We start from the raw sequence: 21,983 nt of genomic DNA, 5'->3' as shown, positions 1-21,983 counted from the left end.
TTTTCCTTTGGCTTAACGTTAAGCCTAACATTTTTCATTCTACCGCTAAAATTATATGGTATTTCACGTGCCAAAGCCTCTATTTTGTTGTGAGACACGCCTTATTGGGGGACGCTGGAGATTTGGACCACCAGGTGTTTTAACGCGCACCTAAGTCTAGGTGCGCGGGTGTTCTCGCATTTCGCCCTCATCGAAATGCGACCGCCGTGGCCGGGGTTCGATCCCACGACCTAGGGCTTAATTAGCTGCCCCACACCATATAGCCACTAAGCAACCACGGCGGGTATAGCTCCATCGCTCTTTCCGCGGTCCTGAACGTGTTCTCGAGCTTCTTTGTTAACCTCTGTGTTCGGGCTCCATATGTTAGCACCGGTGGAACGCAATGATTGTACACTTTTCTTTTCAACCAGCGCGACCTTATTTCCTTTTTAATAACGGTGTTCAAACAGCGAGGTTTCCGAATCGAATACGAATATTTCAGGAAAGCCATCTTCAAATGTCGTACCGAATACGGAATATTTTCTTATTTCTGAACAGTGCGAAGTGTAAATGTTGGGTGCAGTCTTTTTCGTTAACCGCGTAATACCCAGCGTATCGCATATGTGCAGCGCTGAATTCGGTACTCCGAAATTCTCGATATAAGCGCTGGAAACTTAACGCATAGCCCGTAGCAGCGCTTTTGGATTGAACGGATCTTGGTTGCCCGACGCTTTTGCTCAGCAACTGGTGCCCCTATTCAGGTAGGAACCGCGGCCCCCCGCAGCTGGATCATTCGGACCTGCAGTTCGGAACAACTACGCCTACAGTGGAACAACAATTCGGAATAACTACAATTCAGAACGACTACAGCTACAATTCGGAACTACACCTACAAATCGACTAGGATTCAGAAGAACTGCGCCTACAATTGAAATACAATTCAGAACGGCTACATCTACAATTCAGCCACCATTTGGAACATATACACGTACAATTCGGAACTACACCTGCAATTCAACTGCAATTCTCAACTAATTTATTTACAGTTCAGCTACAATTCGTAACATTAACCTCTTGCGTCTTTCTCCCTGTACACTACAACAAGCGTTTTCATCCCTTCGAACAGAAACGAATATTCCACGAATTCGAATAGCGAATTCTCGCATCGAATACGACTTGAGACTCAACAAGGGCGCTCTTCGATTCGCATTAAAAAAAATGCATTCGTGTTCATTGCATATGATTTTTTTGCCCGGTGAGTTGACGTCGTATGCAGCGTCATTTCTCACGTCAGGATCGAATGGGTCTACACGGTTCTGTCGATATTTGTCCTAGTGGAACATGGACTAATCGTTCGTATATGCGCGATCTTGGGCAAACCGCAGCAGCCATTTGGTGTATGGTGAAGTCACCGAAAAGCAAGGATTTTTTTTAACGTAACGGGGACCTGTATACTCGCAGGCTTGCTGAAACTCGCCACACGACACAATTCGGCAGTAATGGCTTTAATGCTGTATCAGGGCGGACTTGCGGGACAAATAGCAGAGTGAGATTAACAAATATTCGCTAGTTATATTTTCAGTTATTCTCTTTTAGACTTCCCGATTGCGCAGTTGAAGCAGGGCAGTAAAAAAAAATTTGATCTTGAGGACAAAGCGCTAACAGGCATGGCTACGTAATAAAGCTGCGCTGACAAAACACCGGCGCTTTGTACTTTACTAGCTTACTACGTAACATGTTTGTTGGCGCTCGGTTGTGATGGTGAATGTACGCCTACTCGCGCACGTTTCGGGGATTTCACACAGAACAAGTCGCAACTATTCGGCTCAGGTTGTGCGTTTAACGACAACTTCGAGAAATCTTTTTCCACAAAATCTGTATTGAAATGCATTGATGTTGCAGCTAACACTGATCAGTACTGGAAAAGGCAATATTAAACACGCATTTAGTGAGACCAGTTTGAAAGGAATCGTTCTTTCATTTTTTTTTTCAGAGCCAATATATAGCATATACTGGTGCGTTAATTTGCTCGCAGGCTTTTACTTCGAATTGGTATTTCTCGGTCGATGTCGCGAAAGCTACCTGTCGCAGCACTAACGGCCGAAGGGGCAAGAACATTATATATTGCTCCCCAACAAGAATCGCGCGTGGTAATTTACTTGTAACTGTCGCTAGGCGGCGTTAGGGCGAGTAGCTCTGGTTGTTTCTAATCTGCAAAGGCGCTGCAAAAGGGGTCGCGCGCACCGTGGACACGCCCATCGCCAGGTATACATCTCGTAAAATAAATGATAAAAGGAATGCCTCGCGTAATCTGCGGGGCGTTCAAGGGCGCCATCGTCATGCCGCTTACAGAAAGTACATAGAGCCGCGTTTAGCCGGCGCTTGCAGTACAGGACGTTTATTACCTCACGGCAATTTAACGCAGAATTTATCGTCTGCAACGTCGTCTGCTTCTGTTCGCGGGGAGCAGACCACGCCGTGTATCCGCGGAGGCGCGTATACGCGTGTACGTACGTGCAACGTATAGTTCTTTATATCGTGCGTTGGAATACGCTCGTCTGCAGCGTCGTCTGTTTCTAGTTCGTGTAACAGACGACGAAGCTCACGATACGTGCGCACGCGCGGCACGGGGAATATATCGTGTTTGGAACGCGAGCTCCATAAGCTTGGCTAATTAGCCGATTTGTTATGGCGATGGCTTTCGTAATGCTGCACCGTATTAACAGACTCTGTGTAGGGTTGTAGCGGCGGAGTCTGCAGCGTCGTCTGCTTTTACTCTGAACAGCAGATGACGCGTATTTAGACGAGGATATATGAGCGTGTATGACCCCGGCACGAGAATATATACAGTGATCGGAACGCGCGTTCTGTAGTGTTGCTGGCTTGCTATAGTGTCAACATGCTGCACCGTAGTCATGGGGCGCAGCGTGCGCATGTATACGGTTGTGTGGCGCCGAGCTATGCGATATACGTATATCTTGTGTGTCAGCTGCGCGAAAGAAAACAATACGTATGCGACAGAGTGGCCTCGGCAAAATTAAGTGCCTTGGTCGCTTGTTACGGGCGCTTTAGGCACTTAACAGTGTCGGGCAGCGCATGCCCAATGAAGGATTGTGTGTTATACACTTAATCGCTGTAGAAGTAACGGTGGCGCCCGATTATTGTGCAGCCTGTTCACTGTACGTTTATCAGCTCCATCGAGCGTATGCAACAGTGCCCGAGTATGTTTTCGCGTGGTGACCGCGTATGAGCGTGAGGTCGCGACTACAAAGATTGCGCGATGGAATTGTGGCGAAAGTGAAGGGTTTGTGCCTGAGTTCGCGTGTGTTTTCTTGTTTCAAAAACTGGGATACTGATTTCTTCTGACGATATACGAGTGCCTGTTTGAATATCACGCGAGTTCCCTTGGTGAGACAAATGCTCGTGAACTCCCCCCCCCCCCTCCCCTCCTGCTAGCCCATATGGGGCAGACGAATGAGTGAAATAGAAAAGCTCTTTGTGGAATTTGTTAACCGCCAGTTCCATCTATCTACTGCCGCCTTGAAACGTCGGCTGGGCGAAATTAGTCCCGACGTATGACGACGAATTTCGTTGGATGGACTAGGGGCTAATTTATCTTTTATTTTAGTTTTCCTTTTTATTTCTTCAGTCTGCAGTGGGAACTTAGGTTCTTGTTGTCGATTCAGTACAAAATGCCATTTGCTTAGTTGAACTTGAAGTGAATTGCTTAATATACTTTAGGGTAATACGCGATCTTGCACCGAATCTACCAGACAGTCTCCGTCTTCACACTTCGGCAAAAAAAGAAAAATAAAGACGGGAAAGGACGCACCTCTTTGTAGGACGACCCAGTGCTCACTTGAAAGTACACTAACGATGAATATCAAGCTGTACTTTTATTATGAAGCGACCACTGTTCCCGTGATCTTGACGCTTCGAAAGCCTGAAAAGGACAGAGATCAATAACAAGTCGCGATGTCACGCCGTCCCGCGTGAGATTTGCATGAAGTCACAGATATTGGCAGCGCCCGTTCGGAGCTGTAATTTGGTATACTCATCAGTGAACATTTATTTCCGGTGCATTCAATAAGCAAGCTAGAGGCTCAGCGTGGTAACGCTTTGTGGACTACTTATGCAACAAATTTGGGCTGAGGTACCTGAAGATACTGTACAATTGGAGACGTCATTGGCACCTTTGTTTGGACGTGGCGTCGTTTATTTCGAACGATTATTCTTTACAGGTTAACTTCACGAATAAAATTCGCATTGCTTCTGCAAGACCCGTTGAGTTTCTGCCGAGTGCCACTCGAGAATCGACTGATTTCGAAAGAGTATACGTAAAATGGTCAGGTGGCCGGGGCAGATAAGTTCGATGGTCGTGCTTTGTTCTGCACTTGACAAAGTCCACGGCATATCTCTAAACCAGAAAGAACGCGTCGGCATGACCTTATGCAGAATAAAATGGGATGATGGAGGTGTTGCTAGGTGACTTTTGACGACTGACGTTATGTTGCTATTGTCCCACACTGCCGGTTACTTTTTTCAAAATAACCTAAGTTGAATATTCGTTTAGATTTAATGGAATTCTGTTCATTTGTTTTAGTATTAAGCTTCTTTTTTGGAGTGGAACTGATCGAGAATTCAGACTGCCACTTCGTAACCAGTTGAGTTTCTCTTGAGTCCCTGTTTTATTCTTTTGATATTGAACAATTGTGTCAGTTAATGTGCCGCAATCAGCCGGCAAAAGGGGTCACGCGCTTTTTTGGGCAGTTCGGGAAGTCTCCAGCGCATCTTTAATCACAAAGAACGCGGTGAGACTACCGTGTAGATAATTGGGAGCAGATGGGGACGGTCACTTACAATATATTTTTTGCTAATCACATGCGTGTGAAAGAAGGTTGAATCTTTTAAACTATTTACTAGATGTATGCCCGCAACTAAAGCCTTTGAGGAAGAATGAACGAGAAGTTTTCTGGTTCGGCTCTGCAACATCAATTGAGTTTCTCATATGTTAGTTTATTAGCTTCGAATAACCATGTAGGAGCGGCGGAAGCAGCCAGTGAGGCGAGCAGACAACAAGCTCTTTCTTAGATCTTGAACACGGCTGTGGCGCATCTTTAACTTCAATAAGAAACGCAACGAGACCGTATGCAGAAGGGTGGATGGTGTCGGTCTTGGTGGTGAGTGAAGACATTCCTTAAATTATTAATACGCTGTTTGTTGCTTCATGAAAAGACGGCGAGACGAGTATTTGTAGGCATCTAATAGTTCTTAATTGAACTGGAAATTCGGGCGAGCACCCGAGCGTGAACTATTCATCCAGCCTTTGGTAACAGCAATTGAATGTCCATTGAGACCGTTTTAGGATTCCATTCACTTTCGACAACTAGCTTTCTAGCAGTGGCGAAGTAGTCGAGAAAGTTGGGCTTTGTTGTGTACTTGACGGGTGTTTGTGGTGCGTCCTTTACCACAAGGAACGCAAGGACACAGCCGTTCGAACAAAAAGGGATGAGATGGCGTAGGCAGTAGTGGACGTGACTATCATATATATATTTTTAATCGCACGATGCCAGTTAGCCCGCCTGCAAAAGCACCTAGGTTGAGTTTCCGTTTGCATTGAGTGGCTTTTCGTTTTCTTGAACTGGAAGTTTTGAAGGAATTGAACGCGAATTGAGAGACTGCCCATTTGCTGTGCTAATTGAGTTTCTGTTGAGTTCATATTCAGAGTCCGTTGACTGAACCGGCGCTGCCTTTGCAAAAGCTATTGAGTTTCTCTTGAGTCCGCTCCTCTGCAAAAGCTATTGAGTTTCTCTTGAGTCCGCCCTGGGGAGTCTCTTCGAACAAAAAAGTACCGCGAGATTGGCGGAAGCAGTCGTGAAGACGTTCGGTTGGGCTCCTTCTTGCGCGCTTGACTACGTCGTCCGTGGCACATCCTCAACCGCAAAGAGCGCGACAGGACGACCGTACGTTGCGAAGAAGAAAGGAAGAGGACGCGACGCTGGTGTCGAATTTTTTTTTTCTTTCTCGTTCCTTTGTTCAATTGTGTTTCGACGCGCTCCTCGTGAGTTTCGAAATTAGGCGCGAGAGAAGGCGCCGCGTCGACGGTGTGAATGGTCCTGTGTGACGTGAAAGACCGTCGCACACGGGCCTCGTTTCCTGCTGCGTAAACAGATTGAGTTACGGCGTGCCTTTCCCTGCCCAACCTTTCCCTTTAGCTTTTCTTGTTTGACTATAACCTTTTCTTTAGACATTGGCGTTGTTGCGCTGGCCGTCTGGCATGAGAGTTCCTTCTTTTCGTTTTTTCTCATGTGAGGGGTGGGAGTGAACGTGCCACCTATAAATTTCTTCTGATAGTCCCAGCTCAGTGGAGAGGCATCGCGGGGAACAGCCTATAGAGCATGCTGCGTCGTTGTAAAGCCGTATCATTGCCATCTTCCCACTCATTACAAAAATAATTTTAACATTCTGTGAAATTTCTTCCGAGATTTTATAACATTCTTCCTTACAAAAATTATTGGCATTATAGATGACTATTGTCGACTTTCTGTAGTCTTTCCTCTTACAAAAATAATCGCAGGTATCCTACGTGATTCCTGTTGACCTTTTATAGCTCCTACTTCTTTACGAAAATAATCGACATTCTGCAGACTTTGTAGAGCCTCTGAGGTTCTTCCTTGCAGAAATAAGCGCTTGCTTTCTGTAGAATTCCCCAGTGTTCCTATAGACAACCATGTCCCAAGAACAAGTTTACATACCACATAATTCCTGTTAAGTTTCTTTGGGCACGTATAGAGGTGGACCGCTGAAGTGCCATTCTTGACTTGATTTAGATGACGTCTTGCGCCTAGCACGTGCCAGAAACGCTCATTGCGTCTCCTTCTGCGCGTTCACCTCAGGAGTCATCTAGATGAAGTCAAGCATGACCTTCAATTTAAGGCACATTTCTGAACACGGTGGTTAGTAAAATATAATCCGCGTTGCCAACACCGTGCGCTGCAGTGAAGGCAATAGGGGAGCGCAGTCCATCCAATCAGAGCCGGGTGAGTGTTACAGAGAAATGGAGTAGTGGGGAATTAGCGCCCATTGTGCTCTGCTAATCCTTCCGCAACAAAGCTTCCCATTCAGTTGGCTTCGTGCGGAGGCCGATCACAGATGGACAGTGGAGGAGCCTTTCCTTCTGGTTCTATGTCCTGATTGGCTGACGTGACCTGTAGGTTTTGCTACATTGCGTGCATTTAGGGAAATGAAGTGTACGTTTGTAAATTACGCTGCTGCTGTCGTAGAGTTCCCTACTAAAATTACTAGAGGCAACTCTGGCGCCCCTGATCAATGGTGGCAATGTACGCTTGGTACGTGGATTTGTCTGATCTTAGTGCTTGCAGCTTCAGACGTCCCCGTGGCTTTGTTTACTGCGCTTTGTCTGCCGTTGTGGACCCTAATTTCGAAACAATCCAGTTTTGTTAAATGCAGAAAGCAAAGCCTCTGTGCACATGACTCAATCGCTGTGAATTGTGGTGTTGGTAACGCGGTATTTTGTCGGAAAATATCCGATTGCAAAGTCACAAGGCCGTGTGAAGCCAGAAATACAAAGTTTAGTCAAATCCATATAATATAAGCACCATTCCCAAGCTGGCTCAGTCGTCGTACTCCCGTAGACACTAGCGCCAGAGTTCCCTCTAGTGATTTTAGTGAGAAACTCCATGGTGGCTGCATATTGATCTTATACCGTGAGAAGATGTACGGGGTGGCAGAAAATACTAAGAAACAAATACGCAGGGACGCCACCGTGAAAGGTACGCACTAGTACCTAGGGACGTTGCGGGTTTGGACAGCTTCTGTGCGGAGCTATTCAATTGCATACCTGCGTGTAAGGATTACGTGGCGTTCTAAAGAAAGCTAGCATCATATTCAACCTATAGCAATCTTGCATAGCCTATTTGGTCTGAAAACGACCTAAATGCACGAAAATACGCTTAAATCGGTGACTTCACACCGCCCGCGTTTCCGGGTAGCGTGTGGGTGCACTTAATAGAGAGTTTTTGAGCGTGTTCGGTATTGCGGTAAGCGCAGGCGGACTGGGCGTTTTACCGGAGGGGTGGAGGCGTAAACGTCAGCGGCCTGCATGGTGCACCGACGCGATGGCGCAGAGTGCGATCAGACAAACTGAGATGTTGCAGTAACCAAGTGTATTCTACTTCGCTGCTGGTTAAATTTTCGGCAGCAAGACGACTACGCTGCTGCCCAAAGCTTACACCAGTATCGCGGTTACTTGGTTACTGCAATATATTATAGTCTTGTGTTTGACTGAGCTCTGCGATACCGGGTTGCTGCACCATGCAGGACGTTCACGTTTGCGCCTCCGCCCATCCCGTAAAACGCCCAGCACGCTTGCGTTTGCCCCAATACCAGACACGCTAAAAAATATCTAATAACACAGTAAATCTTCCGTGGGCAATACACGAGCATCGTTTTGAAGCTTATGAGTGCTATGTATACGAAGTGTAGGGGCAATTGTCTGCAAAGTGTTCGTTGTTTATAGGAGGTCAATGGGCTTATGATTTCCCGCCTCTTCGCGTTCAAAAGGCCTTTTGATTATGCACAGGCAAAAAAAAATATGTGAGGAGGGAAAGTTGTCAATAATATATCTATAAGACAGTCTGTAGACTGTCCAAGCCGTCAAACTATTAGATGTGTATGGTCTGTGCGTACTGGAAATGATACACGTTGATCTGTAAGATCTCTGTTGCCCAACCTATTGCGTGCAGCATGGTCATAGAGTGTGCATAGACGGGACTTTAGATTAATGAGCAGGCTTAATGGTCTATAAGATGTTAAGATGTCAGCGGATTGCACAGCAAGTTGTAGCATATGGTATGTTTATAGACTATGTGTTAGCATAGGATTCATAAAAGAGGCATATTCTTCTATAATATGTTCACGTTCAGTTAATAGACTCCATATTTAGGAATGACATCATCACGCGGCTAACGCATTCGTAGGCCAAGAAGGCGGCAAAGCGCGCTATGTTTGTAACACTCGTCCATTACTGCAGAAGTTACAAAGGGCGCTCGAAGGCGGTGGTGTCCGTGACGTCACGTGTGGGATATTAGGGCGGAGACTGATAGCACTGCGGCATGTTCAGGTATGCAGCGCGGCCGCTAGGCTTCGCCTACACTGGGGCGTCTATTTGTGCAGCCCAGGTATATCTCCTGACCGTCTTCTTCGTACAGTCAGTAGGTCACGTGGCACACGGAGGCGCAGAGCATGGTGTATATGGCGTTTCCTCCAAATAAAATATTGGTCGCCCCGTGCGTGGCCTATACCTCGCTCGATTTCAGTTCCTCCATTGGAGACGATTACTGCCGATATTGGTATCTGTGTATGGAGGCTGAAGGGGGCACCTGTCAGCAGTGCTTGCGTGCGCGGATATATCTGCACTCTGCCAAGCCACTTGCGGATTCATTTATTTCAGCCTGCCGGTCTTCGAAACGCGTATGCGTCGTTTCGTTTTTCTTTCTCTCCCCTCCCCCCTTCGATAAACTCTCCCGATCTGTCGATCGAAGGTTTCCTACTGCTCGCCGCCAAGGGCGTGTTAGCGATTCACGTCGAGATAGTGCGTCCTGCGCTTTCGAAAGGAGATCCACGCACAGCATTTTTTCTTTCCTTACTTCAGTTAAACGTTAACTGGAGGAAGGAGTGGCGTGAAATACTGCTCACTGGTTGCAGACGACGCCGCTCGTAGCAGATGGCAACTCCTATAGCGGTGCTTCATGCTACCGCTATCGATCTTCCCTCAAACCTGCCGTGGTCTGAGTAGTTGCTTTAATTCCATTTGCGTATGTATATATTTAGCTCTCCCGTCCTTTTTCTTTGTAGGCGATTCCTGTATTTTCTTCCGCAATACGAGCCCCTTGAGAACGAAGATATAGTACGCGTGCGGCACCCGGAAACAGACGGCAGACGATACGCGCCCGTCTGTCTTATCGGTCAACACCTGCGTTCTGCTCCATGTCGTCCGTCTGTGTACTGTGCCATATGTGGAAGTGCGTGCCGACGCCGCCGTCTATACGCTGTTCGCCATGCGGGTTGCGACGTACTGTAGAGCAAAAATAAAAAAAAAAATATTGCTCGCGGCCTCCGTTTCTCATGGTTTCGCTGTTTGGCTGGCTTCGCGATCTATTTTTGTGAAGAAGGAATCGTCTGTTCCGGCTTCAGTTTAATACTCGTGTCGTCTGTCCTTTGGTTAGCCTGGTTGCAGGATGAAAATCGTCTGTTTTTTAAGTGACACTTGGACCGGGATGTCGTCTATTCCAACTATAATGTCTGACCTGGGAATTGTCTGCTCTGATCTGTGCGAGATCGGAGAACCGTGGGCTTCGTACAATATTTGTTTCAACATATAATGTGACTTCCGTTCCGCTCTGGACAACAACCTCCATTCTGAGTTCAATTTGATCGGGGAAACCGTTACAGAGTTTGCCTCTTATGAGTATGCTCTGCAGGCCATCCTAAACGCTATTCGCTGACATTCTGCTCATACCAGCCCTTATGAAAATGAACATTATCTTGTTTTTGCGATGTCACGTTAGCGTATCCCTTACGACCGATCAAACTTCACATAATCTCACTGCTTCACCTCCTCATAAATGACAGTGTCATCACAGTTTCTTTAGGTATTGCACAATGTTTTCTGCTGTCATGAGCCACTAGTCTCTACTGACTTTTCTCTGTTCTACTTGAATGTTATACTAATCTATGTTTGCACCCGAATTCAAACGCGGAACAGGTTACCCAGCGGCATCTCGTCATTTCTTATAACTGCGCTACTGGTGTGGCGTGTGTTTCCTTCTAGTGTCCTCGTTTTTTCGCGCAGTTATAGGAAACGTCTAGATCTCGTCATGAACCGGCAAATTTAAGATATACCCTGACTACAAAATTTGTATTCCTAAGAAGACGCGAGTTTTGCTTCTACCAGCCGCAGTAATTGAACTTTGGAGATTATTTATGAGCTGGAGCGACCCTTGATAGCTTGAAATGTTTGTAACTTGAAATTGGCTGCAAAGCTTCCAAGTGTTTGTGGTTGCACCCCTTTTGTTTAGACAGGTTTAAAGTTGTTCAATTCTGACGTCCAGTGGATGAGTAGACTTTATGTTAGCTTATGCAACGCGTGCGAGTGGGCGCCTAAGTATACGGTCTGGACACGGAAGACGTGGTTCGACGTCCTTGCATGCACTGTGTACGCCGTGTGCGTTTGCAAGTGTGGATCGTAAATTAGCGAGCTCGCGCGAAACCGGCTTAATCGGAGAAGCAGTTTGCATACCGCTACGTGTACGTATAGTCGATGGTTAATTTACTATATCCCGAATGGTTAGGTGAAACCGTACAGTCCGCGTTGCTGCAGCCAGATCTCCCGCGTTGCGCGGTATAAATATAGACTTGGCGGAGTCCTTTCCGCTCGAAACGGCATCGCGCCGAATCAGTCGGCACATTTGGTTGGGACGGAAGCGACGTTCTTTCTGTGTGCGTGTGTGTTTCTATGGCGCCAGTCGCTTCCGTCGATTCTTATCAGCTGTAGGACGCGATGTCTCAGTGATGTGTAGGTATTCTCGGGGGACGCCCTTTCCACGAACGTTCACCGCGACGCTCGTTCTTGCGTCGACATCCTTTAGACTTCCTGCAGCGGTCACAGGGTTTCTTTAATGTCCAAAAAAGTTGTGTGGTGTATTGTATGTCGACGCTTGGCCAGTCCAATAGAACGGCATTACAGAAGAGGAACACACGTTGTTTTCGTTTCTTTTTTCTTCCAACTTTGTACTGGCGTCCTGTGGAGATTTCAGTGTTATTCTCAAGGTTCGTCGAACATTGACAAAATCTCTGCCTTGACTCTATCAACTCTCACGCAACCGCTTAACGTGTTCTTTCAGATTCCCTTTAACATTGTGCTGGCATCGTGTGGACTTCAGCAATATTTGCACTGTTGAGTATCTTTGTTCAACGTTGGCACTAGTGCAACTTCACATGACGTCTCTTCAAAAACGTTCACTTAACTTTTTTTATTTGTCTTTACATCCTCTAGACTTCATGTAGCATTGTCAAGGTTTGTTAAATGAAAACAGAAGTACGTTTTACGGTAACGTTCGCGCAACCAGCTCGAAATCAATAGACACCCTATGGAATTAGTGTTGAATTTTTTTGGTAATCAATAGATACTCTTTACGAACGTAATTGAATTTCAGACCCAACTTCTGCAGCGGAAACCCGCAGAACTAATTTTCTCAGAAGCATTTCCTGACGTCATTTTTACTTTGTATTGGCGTCCTGTGGACTCGAGTATTCGCAATGGTTGTTGATTATGAAAGAATTTGTGTACCAACGCTTTTGCAACCCCACATAACATATCTTCAGAAAATTTAACACTTCTTTATTTGTGTTCACGTCCTGTAGAATTTCTGCAGTGCTAATATATTGTTTGTGAAATGTTGGCATAAGTATATGTTATGGGCGTGCAACTTCAGAATAGTGTCTGCCTGAGCTCGTTGGCTGCACATACCACGATTGATTTCCAGCAGAACGTACTGACACGCGCTGGACTAGCAACTGGGTGTTTATCATTGGTTTCCCACACTTTTCGCTCCCATCGTGTGACGTCGTCCCTTTCTGTCCGTGCCAGAATACGTTCTGCTGGAAACCAATTGAGCTATGTTTTATGCGCACGCTTACGCAATTCTCATAGAAAAATTGCTGTAAACATTTTACTGCACTCCTGTCAATTTTCTGTAGCCTCTAGAAAAAACGCTCTTTTGGAATGCTTTGAATTTTAGTGTGAGCTTGGGTCGGGAAACCCCACGGAATTAATTTCCGGAGGCATTTACCAATGTTTCTTTAACTTAGTGACAGAGTGCGTTAACACTAATGCGACTCCGCATTTTTAGAAACATCAACAATTTCGATTGACTTATTGTTGATATTTTGTAATGCCTAATTTAACTCATAATGTTAAATAGTAACAAAAGTCAGGCGCTGTACGCGCAATGCCTCGTAACACAGCGCAGCAGATACCGTTTTTTAAAAGTCGCACTTGTTATGCTTGCAAGAGCTTCTATCGTTTTTGGAAGGTTCTCCACGTCAGATAAGCGTCAATAGAATCTCTACAGAATACCACGAAAGCCTTTTCGTTTTGGGCATGGGCATGAAAAGGTCCGGATAGTATTCCGGGCCGATTCTTTATTCACAGCTTGTGCAGCTGATGAGATGCTGAAATATACTAACGCGCTTCCCCGGGGAAATCTTTATCGTTGGCTTCTGCGATTTTGTTTGCTGACTTCGTGCAGCAAAGTCTCTTGAATATATTAACGCCAATCCGTCCTCGCGGTTGCGCTATCAGCGAAATGTATACGTGAACGCTCGAAAACGCATTGGGTGCATGAGCTCTGCGCGCTTGTACCTTTGTTTGTCGGAAACGATGCGGGTTCTGCTATCAGTTTGTTGGTTATTGATCGCGAAGCAAAAGCGCCGCCGCTGCACATGTCATCGTCACGGACGCGCTACGGTAATTATCTTTGCGCAGTGACAGGTATTTGTGCGCGCAGCACGCGTTTCCAATGATAATTAGCCGAGCGCTCGCACTGGCAGCTAATATATCCCGATGTTGGATCGAGGTTGCTGCTCGCTTAATGCACCGGACGTGGTTAATTACTCGCACATATAGCCGCGAGTTCTCTTCATACGGTGCGGGGGGGGGGGGGGGGGGGGGGTTCGTATAGCTAGGTCACCGGGATGGCGGAAATCCAGCTTTTCCTTTTCTTCTTTTTTTTTGCGTTGCTTGTTCATTTATTTGTTTTTATTTTCTTTAGCCAACCGCAGTGAACGCTGTGCTGAACAGCGGAGGCATCCAAAGAGAGAAAGATAGATTTAGTTATGAAAGCGGTCCTTGGCGCGAGGCCTTTTTATCCAACAAGTCGTGTCTCCCGCATGTGCGCGTCTCTCGAGAACTGGATTGACTTGAGAGCAGATGATTCGGTAGCCGGTGACGTGAGGTCACGTTAGTTGGACCGAAGCCATAGTCAAATAGGGACGCCGATCCGTTAGCTGGTGGGGATGGAGCTCAAATTGATACCGTATTTTCGCGATTCTAAGCACCCCCCGATTCTTAGCACCCCCCCCCCCCCCCCTCTATTTTCGCGAGAAACATTGGAAAAACGTTTGCATGCGAATCTAAGCACCCCCCCTAGTTGTTAGGAAGAGCATGTAGCCAAGGCCGCCAAGCGCGCTTGCTCACTCTGTCATCGAGCCGGAGCCGTCGGAGTCCCGAGGTGGCACGGCGTCCGCGGCGCGAGTACGCCGTGCAGCCGGACTGTACGGCTGTAGGGCGAAAGCTGCAGAAAGCGTCCCCATCAACCATGGCAAAGTGGATTTCGGACGCGTGGTAGCGGGTCCAAGTGGACGTTGTGGTCAAATCATTTAAGAAGTGCTCGATCCCAAACCACTTCGATGGAACGGAAGACGGCTTGCTGTGGGATACCGAGAGCGGCGGTTCAAGCGGTGCGACGAACTCGAGTGGCAGTGATAGTAACTGAGCATCAAACACAAGCGGTGGGTTCACTGTCTGCAAGGATTTTTCTTTTGAATGTTTGCAAAATAAGATGTTATTTCTCGCACCCGTCTCGTCGTGATGTCGCAGCGAAATCAGGGAGGGGGGGTCATTCTAGGTTTTTCGAATCTAAGCACCCCCCCTCACTTTGGGCATCGCGATCGTGAAAAAAAGGGGGTGGTTAGAATCGAGTAAATACGGTATCTCTGCTAGTTGTATTATAGCTCCGTTTTCTTGTTGGTGGGACCGAAGCCCAAAAAGTGGGGACGTCCGCTATGGTGTCTACAAGTTCCGTCTGCTAGCTGCACGGGGGGACTGAAGCCCAATGAAATAGGGACGTCTGCTAGCTAGCTCCGTCTGCTATAACGGGCGAGACCTACCTAAGCCCAGTGAAATTGCGATGTCTGCTAGCTGTAATGAGCTCCGTCTGCTAGTCGGTGGCGCTGAAATTCGATCAAGTAGCCACGTCTGCTAAGTAGCGCGATCGAAACCGAGTCAAATAGGAACGTCTGCATGCAATAGTCAGTGGGACAGAGGCACCAATCACATAGGGACATCTGCTAGCTAGTAACCTCGCTTATCGCGTTTGTTGAGCACGGCTTGTTGACTAATGTAAGCATCGGTCCACGCGCCGGGACGTCTTGGCGCCAAGAGAAGACGCCTTGTGTACCGCATATTTTCATTTCACGATAAATAGATACTGCAGTGGAAACTGCGAATGGTGCTTTTGGTGTCCGAGACTTGAGCAGACGATGACCCGACGTGGTGCATGTGGCGTGTGCCACAGGGCTCACCCGGTCGAGATAAAGCATAAGCAAGATTGCGCTGCTGAACAACGAGGTCGTGGGTTCGATCCCGATCAGCAAAAACGCTCGCTTACCGTGCATCGGGTATGCGTGAAAGCTCCTAAGTTGGTAAAAATTAATCCCTAGCCCTTTACTGTCGCGTTCCTCATAAACCGCAGCGCAGTTTCGAGGCATTAAGCCCCGCAATTCAATCTTGAAAGATATGCGAGACGTTTGGAATATTGGTGGGGAAAAACTAGGAAAGAGGTGGAGCAGGGGTCGTTGCAGCCATAAATAACCTCGCAACATAAGCTTTATAGCTTGGCAAAATGAATTACTGCAGTCAATATGGCAAAAACGTGATATAGATCAAGCACGCTAGGGTGACTCCGTGGAGCAGAAATAAGAGTAAATTGGGAATTGCTGTCGGCTAGTAGAATTTGCCGTATAGTTGAAGTGTCGAGTGAGCGGATGGCGGTGCTTCTGTCACGGGACGGCCATTGCGATACTCAAATCCAAAAGGTCTGACAACGTATCGTGCACCTCTCCTCGATCGGTATTTCGGCCACTACCTCCGTTCTAGTTGCCTTTTATCTTTGCCTCAAAACGGGACGTGCTGTATTTTCCTTCTGTTTTTGTCGGCGGCACTCCATAACCTGCATACCGTCGTCTGCACGTCTTTTTGTGTTACGTTTCGCGCTTGTCTGCTTCGGTCGAGCGGTGTCGAGGCATTGTCGACGTAGCTGGAGGGAAGGAAAATGGGCGGGATGGCGGAGAGGGGTTTAAGCGTGGAAAGGGGGTGCGTACAAGAAGGTGTGCTTCGCATAACGCCCGACGTAACGTTCCGTGCACGCCCAACTAGCTGCACGTTCTCACAGTTTTGTTTTTGTTTTTTAGATTGCTGTTTCTTTAAATCACACTCGTCCCCTTAAGCGTTTAACGCATGCGAAATTGCGCTTTCCCGCCTTTCCTTCCTGTTCTTTTTTTTCGTCAGCTTTCTCTCGCTGGCTTTGCGGCGTATCTCGTCGTCTGCTGTCTCTTTCTTTTTACGAACAAAAAAGGGCGGCGGCGACTTTTGTTGTTCACGCGTGAAAAGTACGTTAGAAAAAAAAAATCGAGGTAAATAGGAAGCCCTTCCGGCAGTGCCTCTAGCGCTTTGCCCCTGCTACACTGCTCGGCGGAAGGCGCTCAAAGCGCCTCCAAGAGGCTGCTTCTTTTCATTGTTGCTTTCACTATTTCGTTTTCCTTTTTCGTTATTGTCCCGCGTCTTTCCTTTACGTCTGCAGTATTTGCCGTGTCCTTGTCGAGTCGTCTGTTATTCTGTTTCCCTATTGTCGTTTGTTTTGTATTCGTCTGCTTATCCTTTTTGTCTGCTATAGTCAGCGTACTTTTGGTACTCTTATGTAAATGCGAATCGTCTGCAGTGCCTCGGCGTCTTCAGTCTTGTATTTTTTTAATGCATTTGTAGCGCCTATAGCATTCGTATTTTGTGTTTTCGCTGTGATCGTTCCGTCCTTTGTCATTCTTTTTCTCTTCTGCTTCCTCGTCGTCCTGTAGTCGTCTGCTAGTTTGTGGCCAGTTGTAAGTCTAGTAACTCTTTTTTTTTACGATCTGTATATCCCTTCTCTTTTCGCTTTTGTTGTCTGTGCTACTGCTGGTTAGTGTTATCTTGGTTCACTTATCTGCGCCGTTTCTTTTTTCCTTCGAACTTTCCTAGACCCGTCTCTGGTTCGGCGGCCCTTTACCGTTCCGTCTGTTCCCACTTGCGTGGTTATGTTTCCGCACGAGCACTCCTGCAAACAACGCACTTCCTCCCCCCTTCCCCGCGCAACCCCATCGTCATCGCTGTTGTATACCCCCCCGCCTTTTTTTCCTCGGTCAGTGTTCTTTTCCAGCTCTGCCGTTGTTGCCCTCTAATCCGTTCCGCCTTCACATTCATATTTGTATACCATGTCCTTCCTGTATTTCTTACAGAAACGCACACAAAAACACTCTCTCGTTCTTTCGTACTCTGTTACCTTCTGGCTGTCCGTACCTACCCTTACAGGCAGCTACGCAGACGGGGCCGTTCCTACAATGCACTGCACTCTCCCCCCACTTTTTGACGTCACTCCTTCCCACCCTCTTTGTGTTCCCTATCTGCCCTGGGCCCTCGCGTTTGAAGCCGCATTCTCCTCCAGCCACGCGACTCGTTAAAACCGCGTGGTGTTGCTTGGAGGCCTGAACCTGCATGAGCCAGCTGTGCATGGTCTGCATGCTGCATGTACAGCACGGTACGCTGTTAAAGGGAACACCAGTTCTGTATTCATTTTTGCGTAGCCCCAGGAAGCTATCGCAGAAAATCGCGGCTCATGTGATGCATTAGGCAGGCATCAATATATAGAAGGCCGGAGCAGACGCTTTCTTGCCGTAACCGTAGTATTAGTCTAATGCTGGCACTCTAATTAGATGCTGCCTGTTAATTGTATACTTTACTGTATATAGATCAACATTAAAGGCAACATTGGGCAACGTGTATTATAACCTAGAGATCTGAAGGCCTTTACAGACTTATGGTGTGTGGAATTGCATTTGCCGTAGTAGATTTCTATATTCCCCCTACCCTAATCGCCTCCTTAATCGTCTTAGCTATCCGAACCTGTGCTTCCTTTTACAGCGAAGCTGTATATGGCTAGTTTCCAGCGGATCATGTTCGTAGACCGATAACCGTGGCCCAATCCCGAAGATAGCTGGCCGACCTGCGGCAGAGGTGAAGAGGCTTCAAGCACTCTGCCAACTTGCAAAAATATTTTGGTTCCGAATACAACCCGTATCAGATATTAAGCTGATAAGAACAGATGATACACTTTGACGCGCATCGGCCACGTTTACATTCATATCGCCCTCTCTTTGTCGGCGTTCCAAGCGCTTGCGTACCCTTTCCTTTCCTTCCGCTCTCCCATGGGGGCGGTCCCGTCGAAACGTCACGCATGTCTAGTTTCCTCCGGGACCTCGGAGCGGGGGTCCCGTTGTCCACGCGAATGTAGAGAGTTTTAGTATAGCGTAAAATCCTTGCGTTAGCGTTAGCGTGCGACGCAACGCTAACGCAAAGAAAGACTGCACTGCGCGGCACAAGGTAGTAGAGAGTTTTAGTATAGCGTAAAATCCTTGCGTTAGCGTTAGCGTGCGACGCAACGCTAACGCAAAGAAAGACTGCACTGCGCGGCACAAGGTAGTGCTTTAGAATAGCGGAACGGAGAAAAGCGTTAACGTTAACGCAAACAAATACAGCGCCATCTAGATGTAAAAACACAAAGTACTGGAAAGCCAAATCCACACGAAATGTCGAGCTTATCCAATGCCGAATCCGCAAGTGTGTCCCTAAGTCAAGCTTATCGAAAGCCACAGTCGCTGCGTTAATTACGCATGTAGGTGTTTGGTTTGAGCATTGTTTTGTCGAGAGTCGCGAAACACACCGATTAATCTTGGCATGCGGCGATCGAGTGTTCTGTGGGACCCATATTACGTGTCCTTTTTAAGTTGGGATGACATAGACGCCCTCGTGCTTCGGGAATGAGAGCGACCGCGCAGGTTATACGTGTCGTCAAGATCCACTCAATGTCGAAGCTATACCGGAGGGGACGTTTCGCCGGCAATTTCGCTTCCAGAAAGCGGATTTCCCACTTCTTTCCAATTTTTTGCAACGGACGCCCACCTTGACGTCCATCCGAATGGGTTCAAGGCGAAAACCTCCTTCACGAGGTTCATATCGTCGTCGTTGGTAAAACGCACACGCATTGTGACCACAGCACCGACCACACTACTGTGTTTTGCCGCGGAAAACATGACATGCGTCGGCTTCACATGCGGCTTAACGCCAAGCGAACGAGCGAAATACACTTGGGCGCCATCTCGAGGCGGATACAGCAAACATGAGCAAACATTAGCAAACCCTCTAGTTAAGCCTACTGCCCGGCTAATCGACGACGTATATCGCAAACAACGCCCATTTGTCACCTGTGCGCCGCTGCCGAAGCATCATCACACAAATCTAAGGCGAACACGAGCATTAGTGGGGACGGATAGAGCCTAGCAGTGCAGGCAGACGACTCGATAGATCCGAAGCGGGCTGCTCTCACTTCGACTGGCGCCGCCATCTTGCCATACGTAAGGCTCCCCTTGCGTGCGTTAGCGTTCAACGCTAAATCCTGAAAATAGCGTACGTACGTAAGAGCTCCAGCAACGTTTACGTATAGCGCATGCGCAGTGTGGTGCACGCAACGCTAACGTTAACTCTTTGCGTTTGCTGCTTTACGCTATACTAAAACTGTCTAGTATATAAACATCACGGTAAATAGAGAGTTTTAGTTTAGGGGACGCAAGCGGCTTGCGTACGCAAGAGCTAGGGGCGACGGTACTGCGCATGCGCAGACACAGACGTGGGAGTCTGCGCATGCGCAGTACCGTCGCCCCTAGTTCTTGCGTACGCAAGCCGCTTGCGTCCACGTGGGAGTCTGCGCATGCGCAGTACCGTCGCCCCTAGTTCTTGCGTACGCAAGCCGCTTGCGTCCCCTAAACTAAAACTCTCTATTATTTACCGTGATGTTTATATAGTCTGCGCATGCGCAGTACCTTCGCCCCTAGTTCTTGCGTACGCAAGCCGCTTGCGTACCCTAAACTAAAGCTCTCTAACGTGTCCGTACCGATGTTCAAAATTCTGTGTCACCTCTGTGTCGTATTAAACAGCTTCGCTGGCCATCCACCTTCAAAGAGTGGAATAGCTTACAATTTTTTTTTTTAGAGCGCAGGTTATAGGGTGCCCGTTACTCAGGGGCGTTTCCGGCCGGTCCTCCCCAATCGCCTGTAACTTTAATACGTTACGACAAAGTGCCAGTTATCAGCTTTCTGTTAAGTTGACGCCGAGACTCGTAAGCGTTCTGCAATCGTTGCACCTTTTCCTTTATTTTTGTTTATTTTTTGTCTGAGGGAGACGCAAGGCAAGGCGCGCCGTGCTTTCTCGCTCTTGTGTTCCCCCCTCCCCTCTTCCCTGTTTTTTTTTTTTTTTTGTACTCCCTTTTAATGGAGCGCGCACGTGTAAGAAAAGACGGCTGATCCTGCTGCCAAATAGGCGGCATAGCTTGTCCCGTTGGGTTTTGTTTACGTCCGTCGTTTCCCTCTCGCTTGTCCCGGCGTTTTGTGCCTCTTGATGCAATCCGGAGGGAGGGAGGGAGGGAGAGCGTCTCGTCTTCGTACCGCCGGGTTTTATTTATGTTCCACGCGCTCTCTTTCCGTGTTGCCGGCAGTTACGGTGCAGACACGCACGGCGCTTTGAGCTTTTTTTTTTTTTTCTCTCCCCGTTACTCGGGCTCTCTTGTGCGCTGCGTCCAGCCTATTTCCCCTCCGCCATTCTCTTCCAATTGCGCCTCTCTGTGAGCCTCTGTCTCCAAGCGCGCTTTTGTGCGCCTCTGTGCACGTCTATCTGTGAGCGCCCCAGTATGTGTACGTCTGTGCGTGTCCTTGCCTTTGTGCACCTCTGTCTCTGGGTGTGTGCGTCTGTTTGTGTGTGTAGGTGTACGTCTGTCCGTGAGTTCGCGTATGTGTACGTCTGCTTGTGAGTGTGTGCGCACGTCTGTCTCTGCGTGCGTGCGCGCGCATCTATGCGCGTCTCTCTCTCTCTTTCTGTCTTTCTGTGCGCGGTTATGTTTGTGTGCACAGGCTGCTGGAACCGTCTCTCCGCCAGCCGTGTAACGTGGACACGCACACAAACACGTGAGAGCGTGGTGGGCAAGCGGGCGGGCGGCGGGGTCGACGACCTCGCGCGCCGTTGGCGGTTGTGTGTGTGTGTGACGCCGGCGGCGGCATGGCGTTGCTGGATGTCTGCTTGGCGTGGGTCTCAGCGCGCGTTGCCGTGAGGAAGACGACGAGGCAGGGTTCCCCTCCTCCTCCACCACGGGGGAGAGGGAGGGCAAGATCTCTTCCTCGTTGCATGGGGCTCCTTACTTGGAGCTGCGGTACCGGCGTTTCCTCACTTCGAAACGACACAGATGCGAAATATTGAAGGAGCATTAGAGAGGAATAAAGAGGTCAAGGTGTGCTGGCACAAATTCTTTAAGTTGTAGGGCTGTGCCATACGATTGTCGTGCGTAAAGAGGAGCGACTTTGCGAGTGGGAAGTTTGAGAAACAGGATATCGTATTACGGTGCAATGGGACGGCGAAACAATGTGAAGTGAGACCGGGACAGGAAAGAGCAGAATGCGCGTCTTTCCTGTCGCGTTTTCCTGTGCTAGTCTTTCTTCATATAATATTGCATCCAAATACGTTCCTACCGACTAGCCCAGCAAAAGCACAAGCAAGCAAGATATTTGAATTTGGTACCGAAAATCGGTCTCGAAATGCCTGACCTGGCGTCATCGGCCTTGTCGTGACGTCATGACACAGAGCGAAATTTGCTGACTTACGTGTAGCTGCTACACTAGGTGTGATGACGTTGCTCGTGAAGCAATAAACGAGAGCTCTACGCATAAACGTTTTAGCTGCGGTCGTGTATGACAGCGATCGCAGAACGGAGCCAGGACGTGCATCGTGACGTCACGAGGTTTACACCTCATGGGTACTGAAACCGAAACTAGCCTTCAGAAACACGTGTCAT

At 48.0% G+C, this 21,983-nt stretch overlaps 1 protein-coding gene and 1 pseudogene across 1 annotated transcript in view; one reads left to right on the top strand and one right to left on the bottom strand.

Annotated features, from left to right (window-relative positions):
- The window catches only part of osp (myosin phosphatase Rho interacting protein outspread), a 119,938-nt gene that overhangs the window by 19,687 nt on the left and 78,268 nt on the right, over positions 1–21,983 (top strand). The window lies entirely within an intron of this gene.
- On the bottom strand, positions 18,058–18,223 carry LOC126526080 (U2 spliceosomal RNA; annotated as a pseudogene).

This window comes from Dermacentor andersoni, chromosome 8, assembly GCF_023375885.2.
Source record: "Dermacentor andersoni chromosome 8, qqDerAnde1_hic_scaffold, whole genome shotgun sequence".
NCBI classification, from domain to species: domain Eukaryota; kingdom Metazoa; phylum Arthropoda; class Arachnida; order Ixodida; family Ixodidae; genus Dermacentor; species Dermacentor andersoni.
This window is presented reverse-complemented; position numbering and strand designations above follow the sequence as displayed.